A 17,491-nucleotide genomic window follows, 5' to 3' on the forward strand; every position below is an offset into this window, starting at 1 on the left:
ACTGCGGTCTGTACAAAAAGGACGGCGGACCGCATTGGCTTCTAACAGTTGAAATCCCAGCTCTCTGAATCTCTGCTATGCGGACCGCATAAACTCGATTGCGGCCGCTGTGAGGCTATTGCGGTCTGCACAAAATGGTTTGCAGCCGCAGTGCTTGAGCTTCCAAAATTGCACTTCTCTGAATCTCCTCACCGCGGACCGCACTAAATGGATTGCGGTCGCGGTGGGTCTGTAGCAACTGTGTTTTGACTTGTTCTTAGTACTTATGCATATTTCACTCCTTTTTAAGCTGGTTTTGACTAATTGTCATCTTTTTGACCAAACCCTGCAAACAAGTACAACATGTAAGCCTTTGGCACTATTTTGTATACATTTTTAATCAAAACTCAAGTAAAAATGAGTATAAAATGAACTAAAATCCCTAGTTATCAACTCCCCCAATCTTAAGCTTTTGCTTGTCCTCAAACAAACAAAATAAGACCCACCTCCTTAAGAGTAAATCCAAGAAAATTCAGTTGACCTAAAGTGACCTCATCTAGCATCAATTGGGACTAACAATTGCCCACAATTCAAATGAATCATTAACAACATTCGACCTTCTAAGCACCATGGATTTAGTATGACATAAGAGCATCAAGAGTTGACTCAACCTATCAAAGAAACTCTTTCTACTACTTTGGTCATCGTGGAATCCAAACTTATACTCCTCAACTCTCCCTAAGCAAACCTCACTTTTAGGTTGTAGCACTCAAAACAAGGATTGTGGAAAACACACTCATCTCTCTCAAAGAAAGGTCACAAGTCTGCCTCTAAGTACTATAAGCTTGCCCTTTATGTGAGTTACCACTAATGTAAACTTTATTCAACTCAAGATCATATAGGGCTTTTGTGGAGATATAGTGAAGGTTTTTGGTTCAGGGTAGGAAATATTTGGTCTAGGTAGGTTTCATCTTCCCTTAAGTACTTCATTTGCTTCATTTTGGCACACATTCTCTTGACTTTTTGAGTCATTAACTTCTTTCTTAGCGGTTAGAGAGACACACTGTCACTCTTTCTTGTTCATTTCAAACATTTTTCTCCTTTCTCAACTTTCCACACCTTTCATCTATTTACTTTTATTGAATCCCTTCATTTTTTACATTGATCATTCTTTTTGATTTTTTGATTTTCTTTCTTTTTCATTGCCTTTCCTTTTCTTCATTTTGTACCTTTTACCACATTGTTGCATTTCTCGTCTCTCCCCCTAAACTTATGATTTTGCCTTGTGATAAGGAAATATCGGGTGCCAAGAGAGGGTATTTTTAAAATGGGCAAAGGCTTGTATCGTGGTTTTTGAAAGAAAAACATATATGGCTCAAAAGGGTTGACTAGGGATATTATCATTGGTAGGATATGGAAGTTTTCAAGACATAATTCGGATCAAGGAGAGCCTATAATCACATCTCAAGTAAAACTACACTTGGAATTTTGCCTAGACAAATATTCAGGGCAAGTTCTAGACTAATGGCTCGGGACTTGGACTTGCAATTTAAATTCTCACCACGACAGATATAAGATTGATAAAGAGATCGAGTCGGGGGCCCACAACAACTTTAGCTAAGATTTGAGCAACACAATGGTCCCAAAAGACCACTTGATGATTATCTGCCAACACAAGAGTCTCAAGGTCACAATTTTCACCATCCTATACACAATAATTTATTTTTGACCATAGGATTAAAGGAAAATGTATTAGGCCCAAGTGAAGCTTTGCTTGAGGTACCATTACTCACTAGCTACTATTTACACAAAAAGCAAAAAGGAAATAGGCTCAAACCCTTAATAAGGTTGTCATGCCATCCATCATCGGGAAGAGCCACCCGGTTCATACAAACTCCACCTTTGGAAAGAACCGTGGAATTAATAAAACCAAAGGCTTTTTGAACGCAAAATAAGAAGCTACGAAAGTGATGTAAGAAGCTATGAAAGAAAAAATACGGAAAGTAGAATGAATATTTAGAAGAGGGGATTTAGAAGATTATGCATAAGGGGGAATGAATATATACATCAGAAAGTAACTTTATATACAAATCAAAGTTGCAAAGTACAAAAAGTGAACTAAAATGGTAAAATTATGTACATACCAAAAGTAAAAAGAAATCATAATAATAATAAAAAAAGTAGTGTCATATATACAATATATACAACCCAAATCATCCAAATAAGGCTACACCCTCAAATGAGAGCTAGCATTGTCCTCAATGCTAACTAACCAAAATAAGATCAATAAAAGATAGAGAGTAAAGAGAAACTCCCTATTGGCCCTTTGTCTGCATGGGATCATGAGCCTGGGTCCCTGGGTCCTCGGACTACTCGGGAACCTGTGACTGGATCCCTGTAACCTGTGTCTCCACTGGGTCCTAGGCCTACAGTGGGGCCTGAGGCTGGCTAGAGGAACCTCCCTATGGGTCCTCCAACTCTATCACAGCATCATTAGCACGGGGAATCACCCTCTTTCTCTTTGTTGGCCTCTCCACCTCTTGCTCTGGCTTAGGCTGGGCTGCTGGAGCTAGTTCATGTAATAAAAGCTCCAAAGGCAAGTGATCAGCCTTCAATTTCTGTACCTCCACCCTCAACTCTTTCACCGACTCCTTGGAAGCTCGAGTCTTTCTTAACTTCTTTGTTTCTTTGGTAAGCTCCTTCAATGATTTTCCATGTGTACCGACATCCTCCAATATCAACTGCTGGTTCTCTAGGAGCTTCTTCTAGTTGTCCAGAAACTCCTTGAGAGTGTCCTCCACTGACTGTGAGACCTGTGGCTGAGGGGGTACCGACTAGGCTGCCACCGAGGTAAAAAGTGCAGACAGCTTAGAAGTGGCTACCTGCATCCAATTGTTGATACTGGCAAGGGTCTGATTTAGACGGTGGGCAATCAATGGGTAGGCTGAAGAGGAGGCGATATTTGGGGTAGTGGTAGTAGAGGGACCTAGGGCCATATCTGGGGTAGTTGAAGGAGTCTGAGTAGGAGCTACTACTACTACTAGCTCTTCAGACTGGCCAGTAGAAGCAATGGACTTGCCTTTAGGGGCTTTGCCTTTGGGGTTCTCATCACCCTATAGGTTGTACTAGGAAAAAGGTGTTTTTGCTTTCACCTTCACATCGAATCTCCTTTTGTCTACATCCTGATCCTCAAAGTACATAGTAAGGAAATTTGGGAAGGGGTAGGATCTATCACCTTCATTCACCACCCATATAATCACCCTGGACATAACATTTCTAATGTTAATCGGGTACCCTGCCATGATAGATGCCACAATAATAGCCCGAGAGATAGGAAAAGAGTTCTCATGAGTGGTGGGGTCTAGCCTGCTGCACATAAATGTCTCCCACCCTGTTGCCTCGAAGTTCAGGGTTCTCCTCAAAATTTTGACTCTAATGTCAACCATGCTGGGGTGGTACCTGGGATTGCCAAGTACTCTGCTAAGCACGGACGGGTTTCCTCCCCCAATTCTACCTTTTCTAAGTACAAAGTTTCATCCTCCTCTGGGAAGCCCAGGTAGTCATTGATTGTTTTTCCATCAAACTTTACTTTCAAATTTCGCACCTTAGTCACTGTAGTGCCCTTTTTGATGTGGGCAACATTAGTGTAAAACTCCTTCACCAAGTGCTCAATTGCATCCTCAACATTGTATATGAAATAATCCCAGCCCAACCTCTCTCTGAATTGCCTCAGCACATTTAGGTTGTGAGGCAGAAGGTCCTTGTCTATGAATCTTCGTTAAAGTATTAACTTCCTCCCGGGCCACCATTCTCTGAACATGTGGTATGCCAATTCACTAACAAATTTGTCTTGCCAAGCTTCCGGTTTTCTTGTTCTAGCCACCCTTTCTACTTGGGGATCACCCCCTCCTCCTCCTCCTTCTTCTTCTATGGGATCCTCACCGTGTGTTGAAGCTGTAGGTGAGGTAGAAGAAAAATCATCACTGCTCTCAGCTGAGCCCACAGACGACTCAGAAGAAATTGCCACTGAAGCTTGAGCAGTAGTAGTGCCCGGAGGTGTATCTCTCAATCTTCGCCTTTTTGGCCAGTCAGGAACATACTCCGGCACTAACTCGGAGTCGGATTCCTCCTTGTAGGGCATATACTCATTTCCCAAGTGGGAAGCAACTCTATCTGCAGACTTTATTGACTTCCTAGTGTCCTTGATTAACTGCTAGACTTGGGGGGTCAATCTGATCATACCTCGTCCCCGACCCCGGGAGGACTCTCCTTTGCCTTTCTGTTTATCACCTCCGCCTCTTGATTTCACCATTATCTGCAAGTGTAATTCAATTGAATCTTGTTAGTATCACAGTATCAGAAGAATCAGTGAATGAGATAATTGCAAAAAACAATAGGAAATAGTTGTAGACAGTAGACTGCGGTCCGCACAAAATGCAGTGCGGCTGTAAAGGGACCACCGCAGACTGCACAAAATAGCACTGCGGTCCACATTGAGGTGGGGGTCGACTACCCACTCTTTGATAAAGGCCACCGCGGACCGCACAAAATGGTATCGCGGTCCGCATTAAGGCACCCCGGAACGCAGAAAATCCACCGCGGCCGCAGTCCTCAATTTTTCAACTTGCTGAAGTTTCACCACTGCGGTCCGCATAAAATAGCATTGCGGACCGTGGAGAAGCACCGCAGACTGCAATAAATCAACCGCGGACCGTGGTAAGCCATAAGCAGTAATACCAACCTAGGGTTTTAGATTTTCCTCATTTTAAGCCTAAATGCACATATTGTGAACCCACTAGGTAGTTAATCATTGTATTTAACTAATTAATCCTAATATAAACACATTATGCAACCCTATTCTAAAATCTGAAAGAAAAAGGGAAGAAGAAGATGTATAACTAATCAATTAAAAGAAAATAAGCACAATTAAAGACTAAGGGAAGATTAAAAGTACTAGTAACGGGATGTAACACACAGATGAATAAGAGTGAGTGATTGAATTCGTGCAGTTAGGGCGTGGATGAATAGTATTTTTTGTATTAAGTTTGTAGAAGAGCGAAAAGTTTTAAATGAAGGACTCAGATCCTATTTATAGAAAAAAGACCTGGGTCCAACATCACCTACCCACCGTGGACCGTACAAAATGGCACCGCTATCCGCGGTACTCAAAAGACTGAAGCACTGGGGAGACGCCCACTGCGGACCGCAAGAAATGCTTTGCGGCCACAGTGGTCCACCGCGGTCCGCACAAAATGTATTACGGCCGCGGTGGCAAACTTCAGAGAACCCCATTATTTACCAATCAACTTTGTGGACCACATTGAAATGTTGCCCCCACACTAAGGCATTTGCGACCACAAGAAATACAATACGGCAGCAGTGCAAACTTCAGAGAGTGCACATTTTTTCCAACTTGGTCCTGCACTGCATCAAAACAATCCTACACACATCTCACAACCAGTTAGTCCAAAAGCAAATTCTACACTAAAAGAAAATCAAAGAAAAACAAAAAGAACGACACATAGGTTGCCTCCCAAGAAGCGCCTGATTTTACGTCACGACACGACGTAGGTTACCATCAAATCACTTTAGATGGAGCTATGCCACCACGTGGCTGCCATCAATTTTTTCCAGGTAGTGCTTGACCCTGTACCCATTAACTATGAAAACCTCCCCATTTTTGTTCTTGAAGTCAAGTGCACCAAATAGAGTCACAAACACCACTTCAAAAGGTCCACGCCATTTCAACTTAAGCTTTATCGAAAACAGACGTAACCGAGAATCGAACAAGAGAACCAAATCACCCACTTTAAACTCCTTGCCACGAGCATATTTATCATGAAGGTACTTCATCTTGTCCTTGTACAAGGACGAACTGGAGTAGGCATGGAATCAGAATTCATCAATTTCATTAAGCTGCTCCACATGAAGATTTGCTGCCACATCTCATTCAAGATTTAGTTTCCTCAAAGCACACATGGCCTTGTGCCTAACTCAACCGGTAGATGGCAAGCTTTCCCAAACACCAATCGGTACGGAGACATACCAATTGCAGTATTGTAAGTAGTCCTATAAGCCCATAGAGTATCATCTAATTTCTTTGACCAATCGGTCCTATTTTCATTGACCGTCTTTGATATTATACTCTTGATTTCCCTGTTTGAGACTTCAACTTGGCCACTCGCCTGAGGTGATAAAGAGTAGAAACTTTGTGATTGACACCATATTTTGCAAGCAAAGTGTCAAAAGCTCGATTACAAAAATGAGACGCCCCATCACTTATGATTGCACGAGGAGTGCCAAACCTAGTAAAAATGTTCTTCTTGAGAAATGCAACAACACTCCGGGCCTCATTGTTGGGCAAAGCCATGGCTTCAACCCACTTTGAAAAATAGTCAACTGCCACTATAATGTATGTGTTCCCATACGAGCTAACAAATGGTCCCATGAAATCAATGCCCCACACATCAAAAATATCAACTTCAAGAATGGTATTGAGAGGCATCTCATCTTTCTTCAAAATTCCACCCGCTCTTTGACATTCTTCACATCTCTTCACAAGTTCACTTGCATCTTTGTACAATGTAGGCCAATAAAACCCACAACTAAGAACTTTTGAAGTCGTCCTCGCCCCGCTATGATGGCTATCATAAGGTGAGATATGACAAGCCTCTAAGATACTCAATTGCTCCTCCTCCGTGACACACCTTCGGATCACACCATCCGTGCAGATCTTGAACAAGTTCGACTCATCCCAATAGAAGTTCAAACTATCCCGTTTGAGCTTCTTCCTTTGGTTAGAAGAGAGCTCACACGAGATTATTCCAGTCACAAGGGAATTAGCAATATCTGCAAACCATGGCATACCATTCACTGACACAAAAAGTAGTTGCTCATCAGGAAATGAATCATTGATCTCTAGGCCATCACGAGGCCTCCCCTCCTCCTCCAAGCGGGACAAGTGGTACGCCACTTGGTTTTCACTACTATGTGTGGTGAAATCCGGGGGACCGATTTCCCCTTGACATAATGCTCCGAAGAATGACCCCGAAAGCATGGGATATCTGGTCGGTCGCTTCCCTTGAAACCTGTCAATGCCCTGTCAAGAATAACATCGGTTGAAGCCCCGACGAATGCATGAATCACCCCGAGGAATGCACCTGGGGTCGATCAAATCTACTCAAGCGGCTCCACATCAGCCTACATACGACGCAAAGCTAATAGGCTGTCACATCTCATTCTCTTTTGTCATACTTCGCATCTTGTACTAAGTTTGGGCGTCCCCTTTCTATAAAATGGGGGTTACCAACACCTTGTAGGGAGAGTTGCTCCAATCATCCTACTCAAGTGCAATAATATCTTCTCTCTTCCTCTCTTCTCTAATTTGCTTATTCCCCTTGGCTCAAAGCCGTTTACCTTCAGTCATTCCTCTTGTTTATCACTTGGTACTGGCTCGAGGCCGTCTCCGTGTTCATCGCCTCTTAACTTGTTCTTCATTATATAACTTAATATTGGCCGGAAGAGCCTTGTTTAATTATATCTTTAACTGTTATACTATCCCTGGTTACCCCCAATAGTTCGAGATCGACACTAACGCTGACCTTAAGGTCCCATCGATCATCTTTGCACCCAAGCAATAGCCCCCCCCCCCTTCGGTTTGATTACTGCCTCGTTTTAGCTAGCATTCCATCATTATACTTCACGTTCTTAGCATCATCTGCTCTAACAACTAGCTCGAGAATAGATCACGTATTTGTAGAATCCCATTTTATAAATTTAATTGGTGTTACTATTTTCATGGTAAACAGTTTGGCGCCCACCGTGGGGCTAAAAATAATAGTGATTATTTTCTTGCTGGTTGTCATTACACAAATACACATCAACGTTCACACTTTTTCTTGTCCAAGATCCTTTGACTTCAGGACAAAATGTCCGGCTCGGTAAATGGTGTTGAGAACAACAACCTCGAAAATCATGGGGAAAATGGCGTGGCTCTCCCAGCCACTGGAGAACCTCCGCAGAATCTTGATATCTCTCCCAGACCGATCCTAGTGGACGTAGATTCACAGGACGCAAAATAAGTCGATGAAACTTCTCACACTGACAGGAGCGTACGACACAGCGACCAACAGGAAGCTCAAAAAAACCCCGACCCGGGAAGAACATGAAGTTACTCTTCATATTATTTTTGAAATGTTGCAGGCACAACAACTAGCCATTGCTCAGCTGCAAAGCCATCCGAGAACCCCCAGCACAGCGGCACCAGAGATAGCTCCCCTTGCCGAGTGAGCACTCGAAAGGTCAAGAAACAACGGGTCAGTGGCTTACCCCGCCATCGTAAAAATGCTCGAGGACCTCACCAAAAGGATCGAATCACGTGAGAGATTGATTGCAGCCAATGATAAAAAAGTTGAGACTTACAACTCCAGGGTCTATCAGATCCCAGGTGCACCCCCGGTCCTCAAAGGTTTGGATTCAAAGAAGTTCATTTAGAGGCCATTCCCCTAGGAAGCGGCCCCGAAGCCCATCCCGAAAAAGTTTAGAATATCGGAGCTCCCCAAATACAACGGCACCTCCGACCCTAACGAACATATCACTGCTTATAGATCGAGTCTGTGTTGCTGAAAAAATTCGGAGAAACGCTTTTGAAGGGGGTCATGATGTGGTACCATAACTTGGCTCCTAACTCCATAGATTCGTTCGCCATGCTAGCAGACTCCTTCGTAAAAGCACATGCCAAAGCCATCAAGGTAGCAATGAGGAAATCCATCGTTTTCAAAATCAAGTAGAGAGAGAACGAGATGTTGCGGGAATTCATATCCCGCTTCCAGATGGAACGAATGGAGATGCCATCAGTCTCCCATGACTGGGCGGTGCAGGCCTTCACCCAAGTCCTGAACGAATGAAGCTTAATGGTTTCAAAACAGCTGAAGCATAATCTAATCAAATATCCGGCCATGACCTGGTTGGATGTTCACAACCGATACCAGTCAAAGATCAAGGTCGAGGATAACCAGCTGGGAGCCCCTTCGAGCGCAGTATACCTTATCACTGCTGACTCGACAATACAATATGGTAGGAAGAGTGGATTGCAATAGCTTTTACCTGAATAGAGGTCCGGGATCGAATTTCCACAAGGATCAAGTAGTGGAGTTGTATTTTCTGTCTAGCCTAGAGTTGTGGTTGTGCTTCTAATGTCACTTCAACCACCTTTTGAGTTTTTGTATTTATAACTACTATTATCAGAACTACGGATTAAAGCTAGATTATGCTGGAAGAATATTACTAAGTTGTAAATAATGGGAAGGAAGAGTACTAGGGTTGTGGCATTACCTTGGTGGCTAATTGACGGGTAGATGTTACTTAGGTTTGATTGACTTATTTGAGGGTTATGCTATAATCGTTGCACAATTTTTACCCACTCTCACACCTCTCGGTAGAGAGAATGATTTTTTACCCAATTGACTCTCTTGAGACCAATTGGGTTGGCAAATTAGACCAAGAAACTAGGGGTCAAGTAGGGTGATTACTCTCTCGTGATTTAACCCGTTAATTGGGACTATCATTTCTCATGAGTTCATCTCAATTCCTTGTTGGGTCAATTTTGAGGTCATAAACTCTATTTCTCAAGAAGAGTTAAACCCACAAAGCTTGAATCAGTGTTTGCAACCACCAATTCTAAATTAAATCATAAAACCAACCCAAATAACAAACACCCATAGTCAATCTAACCCTAGATGGAAACACCCATCAATTACCCACACTAGGGTTGAGCCACAACCATAGCTAATGGGTTTAGCTACACATAATTAAAGCAGAAACTGAAGAAATAGATGAAGAACTACACATATTAATTAATTACTAAGAAGAAACTACAATAATCTATTGCTAATGGGAAGCAAATAAGCCAAAAATGGCTACAACACCAAGCATAGCTATTCTCATGTTCTCAGATCTGACCTCCTCTTTAAAAAATAGTAAAATGTTCTATTTATACTAGGCTGTAAAAACTGGACAAAAATACCCCTGTGGGGTTAGTGCGGGCCGCACAAAATGGACCGCGGCTGCACTGACTCTTGGATTTCAGTTGTTTGATGACTTGAACTGGGGGATGCGGACCGCGTGGGAGTGTATCGCGGCCGCGAAGGCAACTGACGCGGTTCGCGCAGACGTGACCGCGGACCTTATGAGGACAAATGCCCTTTTGCTGAACCCTATGAACGCGGACCACACAGAGCACGAGTGCAGCCGCGAAGCTTCTCAGCGGGCCGCATGAATCCTACCGCGGCCGCGTGACCTTAGGCTCGAAAATGTCCAGTCTCTGAACCTCCTAGTGCAGCCGCGGTCATTGTTACGCGGTCCGCACTAGGCCCCTTTTTCTTCACTTCTCTTGGTCTTTGATACTTGAGCAGGTTTCACTCCTTTTTGAGCCGATTTTTGACATCTCGTCACTTTGTCAATCAACCCCTGTAATCAAGCACAACTTGTGAGCATTTTGGGACTGTTTTTGTATCAATTTATACTCAAAGCATAGGCAAGTAGGGAAATAAACACTTTAAAATCCTAACTTATCAACTCCCCTAAAACTTAAACCTTTGCTTGTTCTCAAGCAAACAAAATAAGACCCACCCCTTAAAGGAACATCCCAGTGATTCCAGCTATCCTAAAATAACCTCAACAAGCATCAATTGGGAATAACAATTGCCCTCAATACGAATGCATCATTAACACATTTAAAACTTTGAAAACTATGGATCAAGTGCGACACAAGAGCATCAAGAGTTGACACATTTCATCAAAGAGCTTTTCTCACTTACTTTGTTCATTGTGGAACCCAAACTCTCACATCCTCAACTCTCCCTAAGCAAACCTCACCTTTTAAATATTGATACACAAATCGAAGCAAATGAAATTTCACTCATCTCTCTCAAAAAGGAAGGTCACAAGTCCGGCTCTAAGTACCATATGCTTGCCCCTTATGTAAGTATCCACTAATGTAAGCTCCCTTCAACTTGAGATCAAATAGGGCTTTTGTGGAGTCATTTTGAAGGCTTTTAGGCAAGGGTATGACATATTTTTATTCACGTGGGTTCAATCTTCCCTTAAGCACTTCTTTTGATTCATTTCGGCACAACTTTCTTGGCTCTTTTTGAGGATTTCACTTCTTCACAAGGGGTTAGAGAGACACATTGTCACTCTTTCTTATACAATTCAAAACATTTCTCCTTTTTCTACTTTCTCCACACCCTTTTTTTTCACTTTTGTTTTCCTTGAATCCCTTTTTATTCTTGTTCACATGGGACTTTCTTTTTGTCCTTTTTCTTTTCTTGCTTTTTCATTGCATTCTTTTCTTTATTTTGTACCTTAATGCTTTTCTTCCTTTCTTGTATCTCCCCCCAAACTTAAATTTTTGCCATTACTCAAGGGAAGATTTGGGTGCCAAGAGAGGGTAATCGTTTAGAACGGGTATATGCTTGTAGCATTGGTTCTTGAAAGAAACAAGTTTATGGCTCAAAAGGGTTAACCACGGATTATTTTGTTGGAAGGATATGAAATTGTTCAACTTAGCATTTGGATCAAGGAGAGCCTATAATCATTTCTCAAGTCAAATTTCACCTAGGATTTCGCCTCAACAGACATTCAGGGCAAGTTCTAGACCATTGGCTAGGGACTTGGACTCAAATTTCAATTCCTCACCACGCACACTAGGGGTTTGCTAAAAACATCGATTCTAGGGCCCACAATGACCTTAGTTATGATTTAAACACACAATGGTCCAAAAAGACCACATGATGATCGTTTGGTCAACGCAAGAGTCTCAAAGCCACGACTTTCACCATCATGAACACAACATTATGTATTTGACCATAGGATCAAAGGCAAATGTGTTAGGCCCAAGTGAAACCTTGCTTGAGGTGCCTTTAACTACGCTTATCAAAAACAAAAGAAAAATCAAAGAAACAGACGCAAACCCTTAAGAAGGTTGTCACGCCATCTAACATTAGGAAGAGCTACCCGGTTCGACAATACTCCACCCTTGGAAAGAACCGTGGCATTAAGAAAACCAAGGGCTTATTGGAAACGCCAAAATCAAAACAAGCGGCTACGAGCCTAACTACAAAGCTATAAATGAAAATTTTGCGAAAATAGAAAATAGAATGAATATGTACAATAGGGTAGTAGAATATACAACGAGTGATGAATATATACAGAAATGTAAAGTTATATACATCCCAAAGTAAAAAAAAAAAACACAAAATCAATAAAAATAAACTAAGAATCTATATATATATATATATATAGTCATCCAGAAAAAGTAGGGCGCACCCCTCAAATAAATATCAAAACAACAGAAAGGATATAGGATCTCCCTAGGCCTGGTCCATCTGTATGGGATCATCAGTGATCACCAAGTCCTCTGTATGTATGGGAACCTTAGACTGGTTCCCGATCTCTTGCTGCTCAGCTGCTAGGACTGGGGCCTGCTCCTGAACCGGCTTACTGATAGGTGCATCACTGGAGGGGGTCTTTTTTGGGTCTGGTAGCTCAATAACTGCACCAACTGAACTGGGGAGCTTCTTCTTCTTTCTTGGGGGCCTGGGTGCCTGCTCCTGCTGCTGCTGTGGCTATGGCACTGGTGCTGCTGCTAGGGATGGATCCTCGAATAACAAGTCTAAAGGCATCTGGTCTGCCAATAGCCTGTCCAAATCAGTCCGTAGCACTCTCACCAACTCCTTGGACGCCCTTGACTTCCTCATCTTCTTGTGCTCCTTGGCAAGCTCCCTCAAAGCCTTGCCATGTGAATCTACCACCATAGTCAAGGCGTCCTGAATCCTCATAATCTTCTCCTAATTTTCCAGGAGCTTCTGCAGTGTGTCCTCAATGGACTGAGGAAACAGAGCAGTGGAAGGTTTTGAATGGGCCTCAACTGTAGCAGACAATGCAGAAAACTTGGATGTCACATCTGACATCCAGTTGTTCAAACTGGCTAGTGTCCGGCTCAACTGCTGGGCCGTGAAAGGATGAGTCTAGGAAGAAGGGACCCCCGTGTCAACTGAAGTACTGGGGCCACCAAAGGAGTAGGGTCGTGGAGGCAAATCATCATCAGTGGTGACCGTAGTCATGGTGAAGGCTCTCTGGGGGGCTCAACCGAAGACACTACCACCACTGGCTCCTCATACTGGCCAGCTGGAGCAGAGGAAGGCGGCTTATGACTTTTGTCTTTGGGGTTGTCTAGCCCCTTCAAACTGTACCGGGAAAATGGAGCCACAGGTTTTACCGTGACGTCAAACGGTCTCTTCTCCACCTCCAAGTCCTGAAAATACATAGTAAGGGTGCTGGGAAAAGGGTAGTTCCGGTCAATCTCAACCCCTACTGCAGAAATGGTGCGGGACATCACATTTCCCACATTGATAGGGTAACCTACCATAATTGAAGCAATAAGAACCACCCGGGCAAGTGGAATAGTCTGATCATGAGTGGTCGGGTCGAGCCGACTGCATACAAAGGTCAACCACCCTCCAGCCTCAAAGTTGAAAGTTCTCCGAAGTATTTTGGTCCCTGCTTGTAGCCATTCTGGAACCGTATCCGGGATTTCCAAGTACGAAGCTAACCACGGACGAACCTCTTCGCCCATTGCTAACTTTTCATTGTACAGTGACTCATTTTTGTTAATGAACCCCAAATACTCATTCAACGCCTTCCCAGTGAAAACCACATTTTTGTTTCTCACTTTCGTCACTTTAGTGCCTTTAATGATATGAGCCACATTGCTGTAAAACTCCTTGACCATATGCTCATTTGCCTTCAAACAATTGTCTTTAAAGAACTCCCAACCCGCTCGAGCCTGGAACTGTCTATGCACATTGGGGTTTAGGGGTAGAAGGTCTTTGTCGATAAACCTCCGCTCAAGTATCAACTTCCGTGCCGACCACCATTATCTAAATTTGTGGAACGCTACTTGGATGACAAACCGATCTTCCAAAACTTCAAGTTTTCTATTTCTCTCAACACCCCCAACCTGGGGCACCCCACTGTTCGATACCTCATTATCACTATTAGTCCCGCCTTCTGCACTCTCCACAAATACTGAAGGTGTGGGGGAGGTGGAGTATTCACCACTGCCTACTATTGAGCCATCAGACGACTCAAAATGTATACGTTGTGGGGCTTGGGCAGTATGTGAAGCCAGAACTGTAGTAGCTGGCCCTGAATCAGAAGAGAGGTCCTGGGATGGTACGTACTTACTCCCCGATTGGTCGTCTATAACAATTTGTTTCCTTGTTTTCAGTTTAGGTCGGGAAGTGAGTTTAACTTGTTTCCCTTTTCCTCCCCGGGAGGAGTCACCTCGGTCGGGTTGTTTAGCACCTCTTCCTCATTGTTTTACCATTGTCTGCAAACAAACACATCTAACATTATTAGTTGAAGCATAGGTAGTGAAACATGTGACTGAATTAAAATTGCAGAAGCAAAATGAAAGTTGCAGACACTACTGCAGAACCAGGCACCGCAGACCGCGCCATTTGGAATGCGGCCACGTTGGAGACACAGCGGACCGTGGGCCGCACTAATCAAAACCCCAGGAAGGGTCTTCTCTGAATCTCATACCGCGGTGTGCACAAAATGGGGTCGCGGCCGCGGTGGCCCAGCGCGGACCACACAAACATTACCGCAGCCGCGCTGGACACAAGTTGTTCCTCAGTCATTCAAGTATCGCGGACCGCGTGGAAGCGTAATGCGGACCGCGTTAGGGCACTGCGGCCCACGCTAAGGCGACCGCGGGCCGCACTAGGTTAGGTTCAGTGAGTAAACTAGGGATTGCATGCTTTTCTTCAATTTTTGTTCAACCTTTTACCCCTACTTGTCCCTACTCATGTACCCAATCCTTAGTTATTTCAAACTAACATGGAAGCTACCCTAGACTAACAATTTCAAAGACAATTGTGAAGGCAAAGAAGTTACAGACTATTGTCAAGCAATTAAAATAAAAATAAAAGAGTAATAATCAAAAATGCATGAAATGTTACTAGGATTATGAAGAAGGAATGCAATATATCCACACAAGCAAGAATCTCAGTTTTGAACGGGGATGAACAGTAGAATTAAGGTTCTAGGTTTCCAATTTGCAAAAAGGGTAAAATGAGACCCTTGGTCTTTATTTATAGAGCCCCAGTAGGACCCGTACTCACCTACCAGTGCGGCCACACAAAAGTGACTGTGGACCGCGCTGGGTTTATTTGTGTGACCCCTCGTGATGAAGCCTACACGGACTGCACAGACATGTACCGCGGCCGCGTCAGTCTACCGTGGACCGCACTAACTTGACAGCAGTTGCGGTGAAGAACTTCAGAGAGTCCCTCTTTTGACTCATGCCAGCGCGGACCGCACAAAATGCACCGCGGCCGCGCTGGCAATCTTTAGAGACTATGCCGTTTTCCAACTTTCTTTTGCGCTGTTTCAACACAATCCCTGCAACATCTCATAAATAGTTAGCTCAAAAATCCTAAGCTACACATGGGTTGCCTCCCAAGAAGCGCCTGATTTAACGTCGCGGCACGACGCATGTTACCACCACATCACTTTAGATGAAGAAGCGCCACTACGTGGCTGCCATCAAGTTTTCCGAGATAATGCTTGACCCGATTACCATTGACTCTGAAAACTTCACCATTTTTGTTTTTAAGATCAAGAGCACCAAACGGGGTCACAAACACAACTTCAAATGGCCCACTCCACTTTGGCTTGAGCTTACTCGAAAACAAACGTAACCGAGAATTAAACAAGAGAACCATATCCCCAACTATGAACTCCTTGCCCCGAGCATATTTGTCGTGAAGGTACTTAATTTTGTCCTTATACAAGGACGAGCTGGAGTATGCATGCAATCTAAGCTCATCGAGCTCATTAAGTTGTTCAACCCTCAGATTTGCAGCAACATCCCATTCTAAGTTCAACTTCCTCAAGGCCCACATAGCTTTGTGCTCCAATTCCACCGGAAGATGGAAAGCTTTCCCAAACACCAACCGATACGGGGACATACCAATCGGAGTCTTGTAAGCTGTCTGATAGGCCCAAAGAGCATCATCCAATATTTTCGACCAATCGGTCCTATTTTCATTTACAGTTTTAGACAAGATACCCTTAATTTCTCGGTTGGAGACTTCCCCTTGACCGCTAACTTGAGGATGATAGGGGGTGGTTACTTTGTGATTAACTCCATATGTTTCTAGCAATGAATCAAAAGCTTTATTGCAAAAGTGAGACCCCCCGTCACTAATGATAGCACGGGGAGTGCCAAACCTCGTGAAGATACTCTTTTTAAGAAATGCCATAACACTTCGGGCTTCATTGTTGGGCAAAGCCACGGCTTCAACCCACTTGGAGACATAATCTACCGCCATCAGAATGTAAGTGTTTCCACAAGAGCTCACGAAAGGACCCATGAAGTCGATGCCCCATACATCAAAAATGTCCACCTCGAGAATTGTATTGAGGGGCATTTTATCCCTTTTTGAAATTCCACCGGCTCGTTCGAATTCATCACATCTTTTGACCACATAACCGGCATCTTTAAACAAAGTAGGCTAATAAAATCCGCAACTAAGCACTTTAGAAGTTGTTCTCACCCCGCCATGATGGCCATCATAGGGTGAGGAATGGCAAGCTTCCAAAATACCCAATTGCTCCTCTTCCGGGACACATCGTCGAATCACACCATCGGTGCAAATCTTAAACAAATAGGGCTCGTCCCAATAATAATCCAAGCTATCCCGTTTGAGCTTCTTCCTTTGGTTAGAAGAGAGCTCATACGGGATGATTCCAGTAACAAGATAGTTTGCAATATCGGAGAACCACGGTATTCCACTCATTGACACTGCAAGGAGTTGCTCGTCGGGAAATGTATCATTGATCTCAAGGCCATCACAAGGCCTCCCCTCCTCCTCCAAATGGGACAAGTGGTCTGCCGCTTGATTCTCGCTACCCTTCCGGTCAACAATTTCTAAATCAAACTCTTGAAGGAGAAGAACCCATCTCATAAGGGCGTAGCTATTCTACAATAATCTATTGCTAATGGGAAGAAAATATGCCAAAAATGGCTACAACACCAAGCGTAGCTATTCTCCTATTTTCAGATGTGACCTCCTCTTTAAAAAAAATAGTAAAATGTTCTATTTATACTAGGCTAGAAAAACTGGACAAAAAAACCCCCTTGGGGTCAGTGCGGGCCGCACAAAACAGACCGCGACCGAACTGGCTCTTGGGTTTCAGTTGTTTGATGACTTGAACTGGGAGATGTGGACTGCGTGGGAGTATACCGCGGCTGCGAAGGAAACTGGCGCGGTCCGCGCAGACGTGACCGCGGACAACATGAGGATAAATGCCCCTTTGCTGAACCCTATGAACACGGACCGCACAGAGCAGGAGTGAGGCCGCAAAGCTTTTCCGTGGGCCGCGTGAATCCTACCACGGTCGCGTGACCTTAGGCTCGAAAATGTCCAGTCTCTAAACCTCC

This window comes from Nicotiana sylvestris, chromosome 10, assembly GCF_000393655.2.
Source record: "Nicotiana sylvestris chromosome 10, ASM39365v2, whole genome shotgun sequence".
NCBI lineage: Eukaryota > Viridiplantae > Streptophyta > Magnoliopsida > Solanales > Solanaceae > Nicotiana > Nicotiana sylvestris.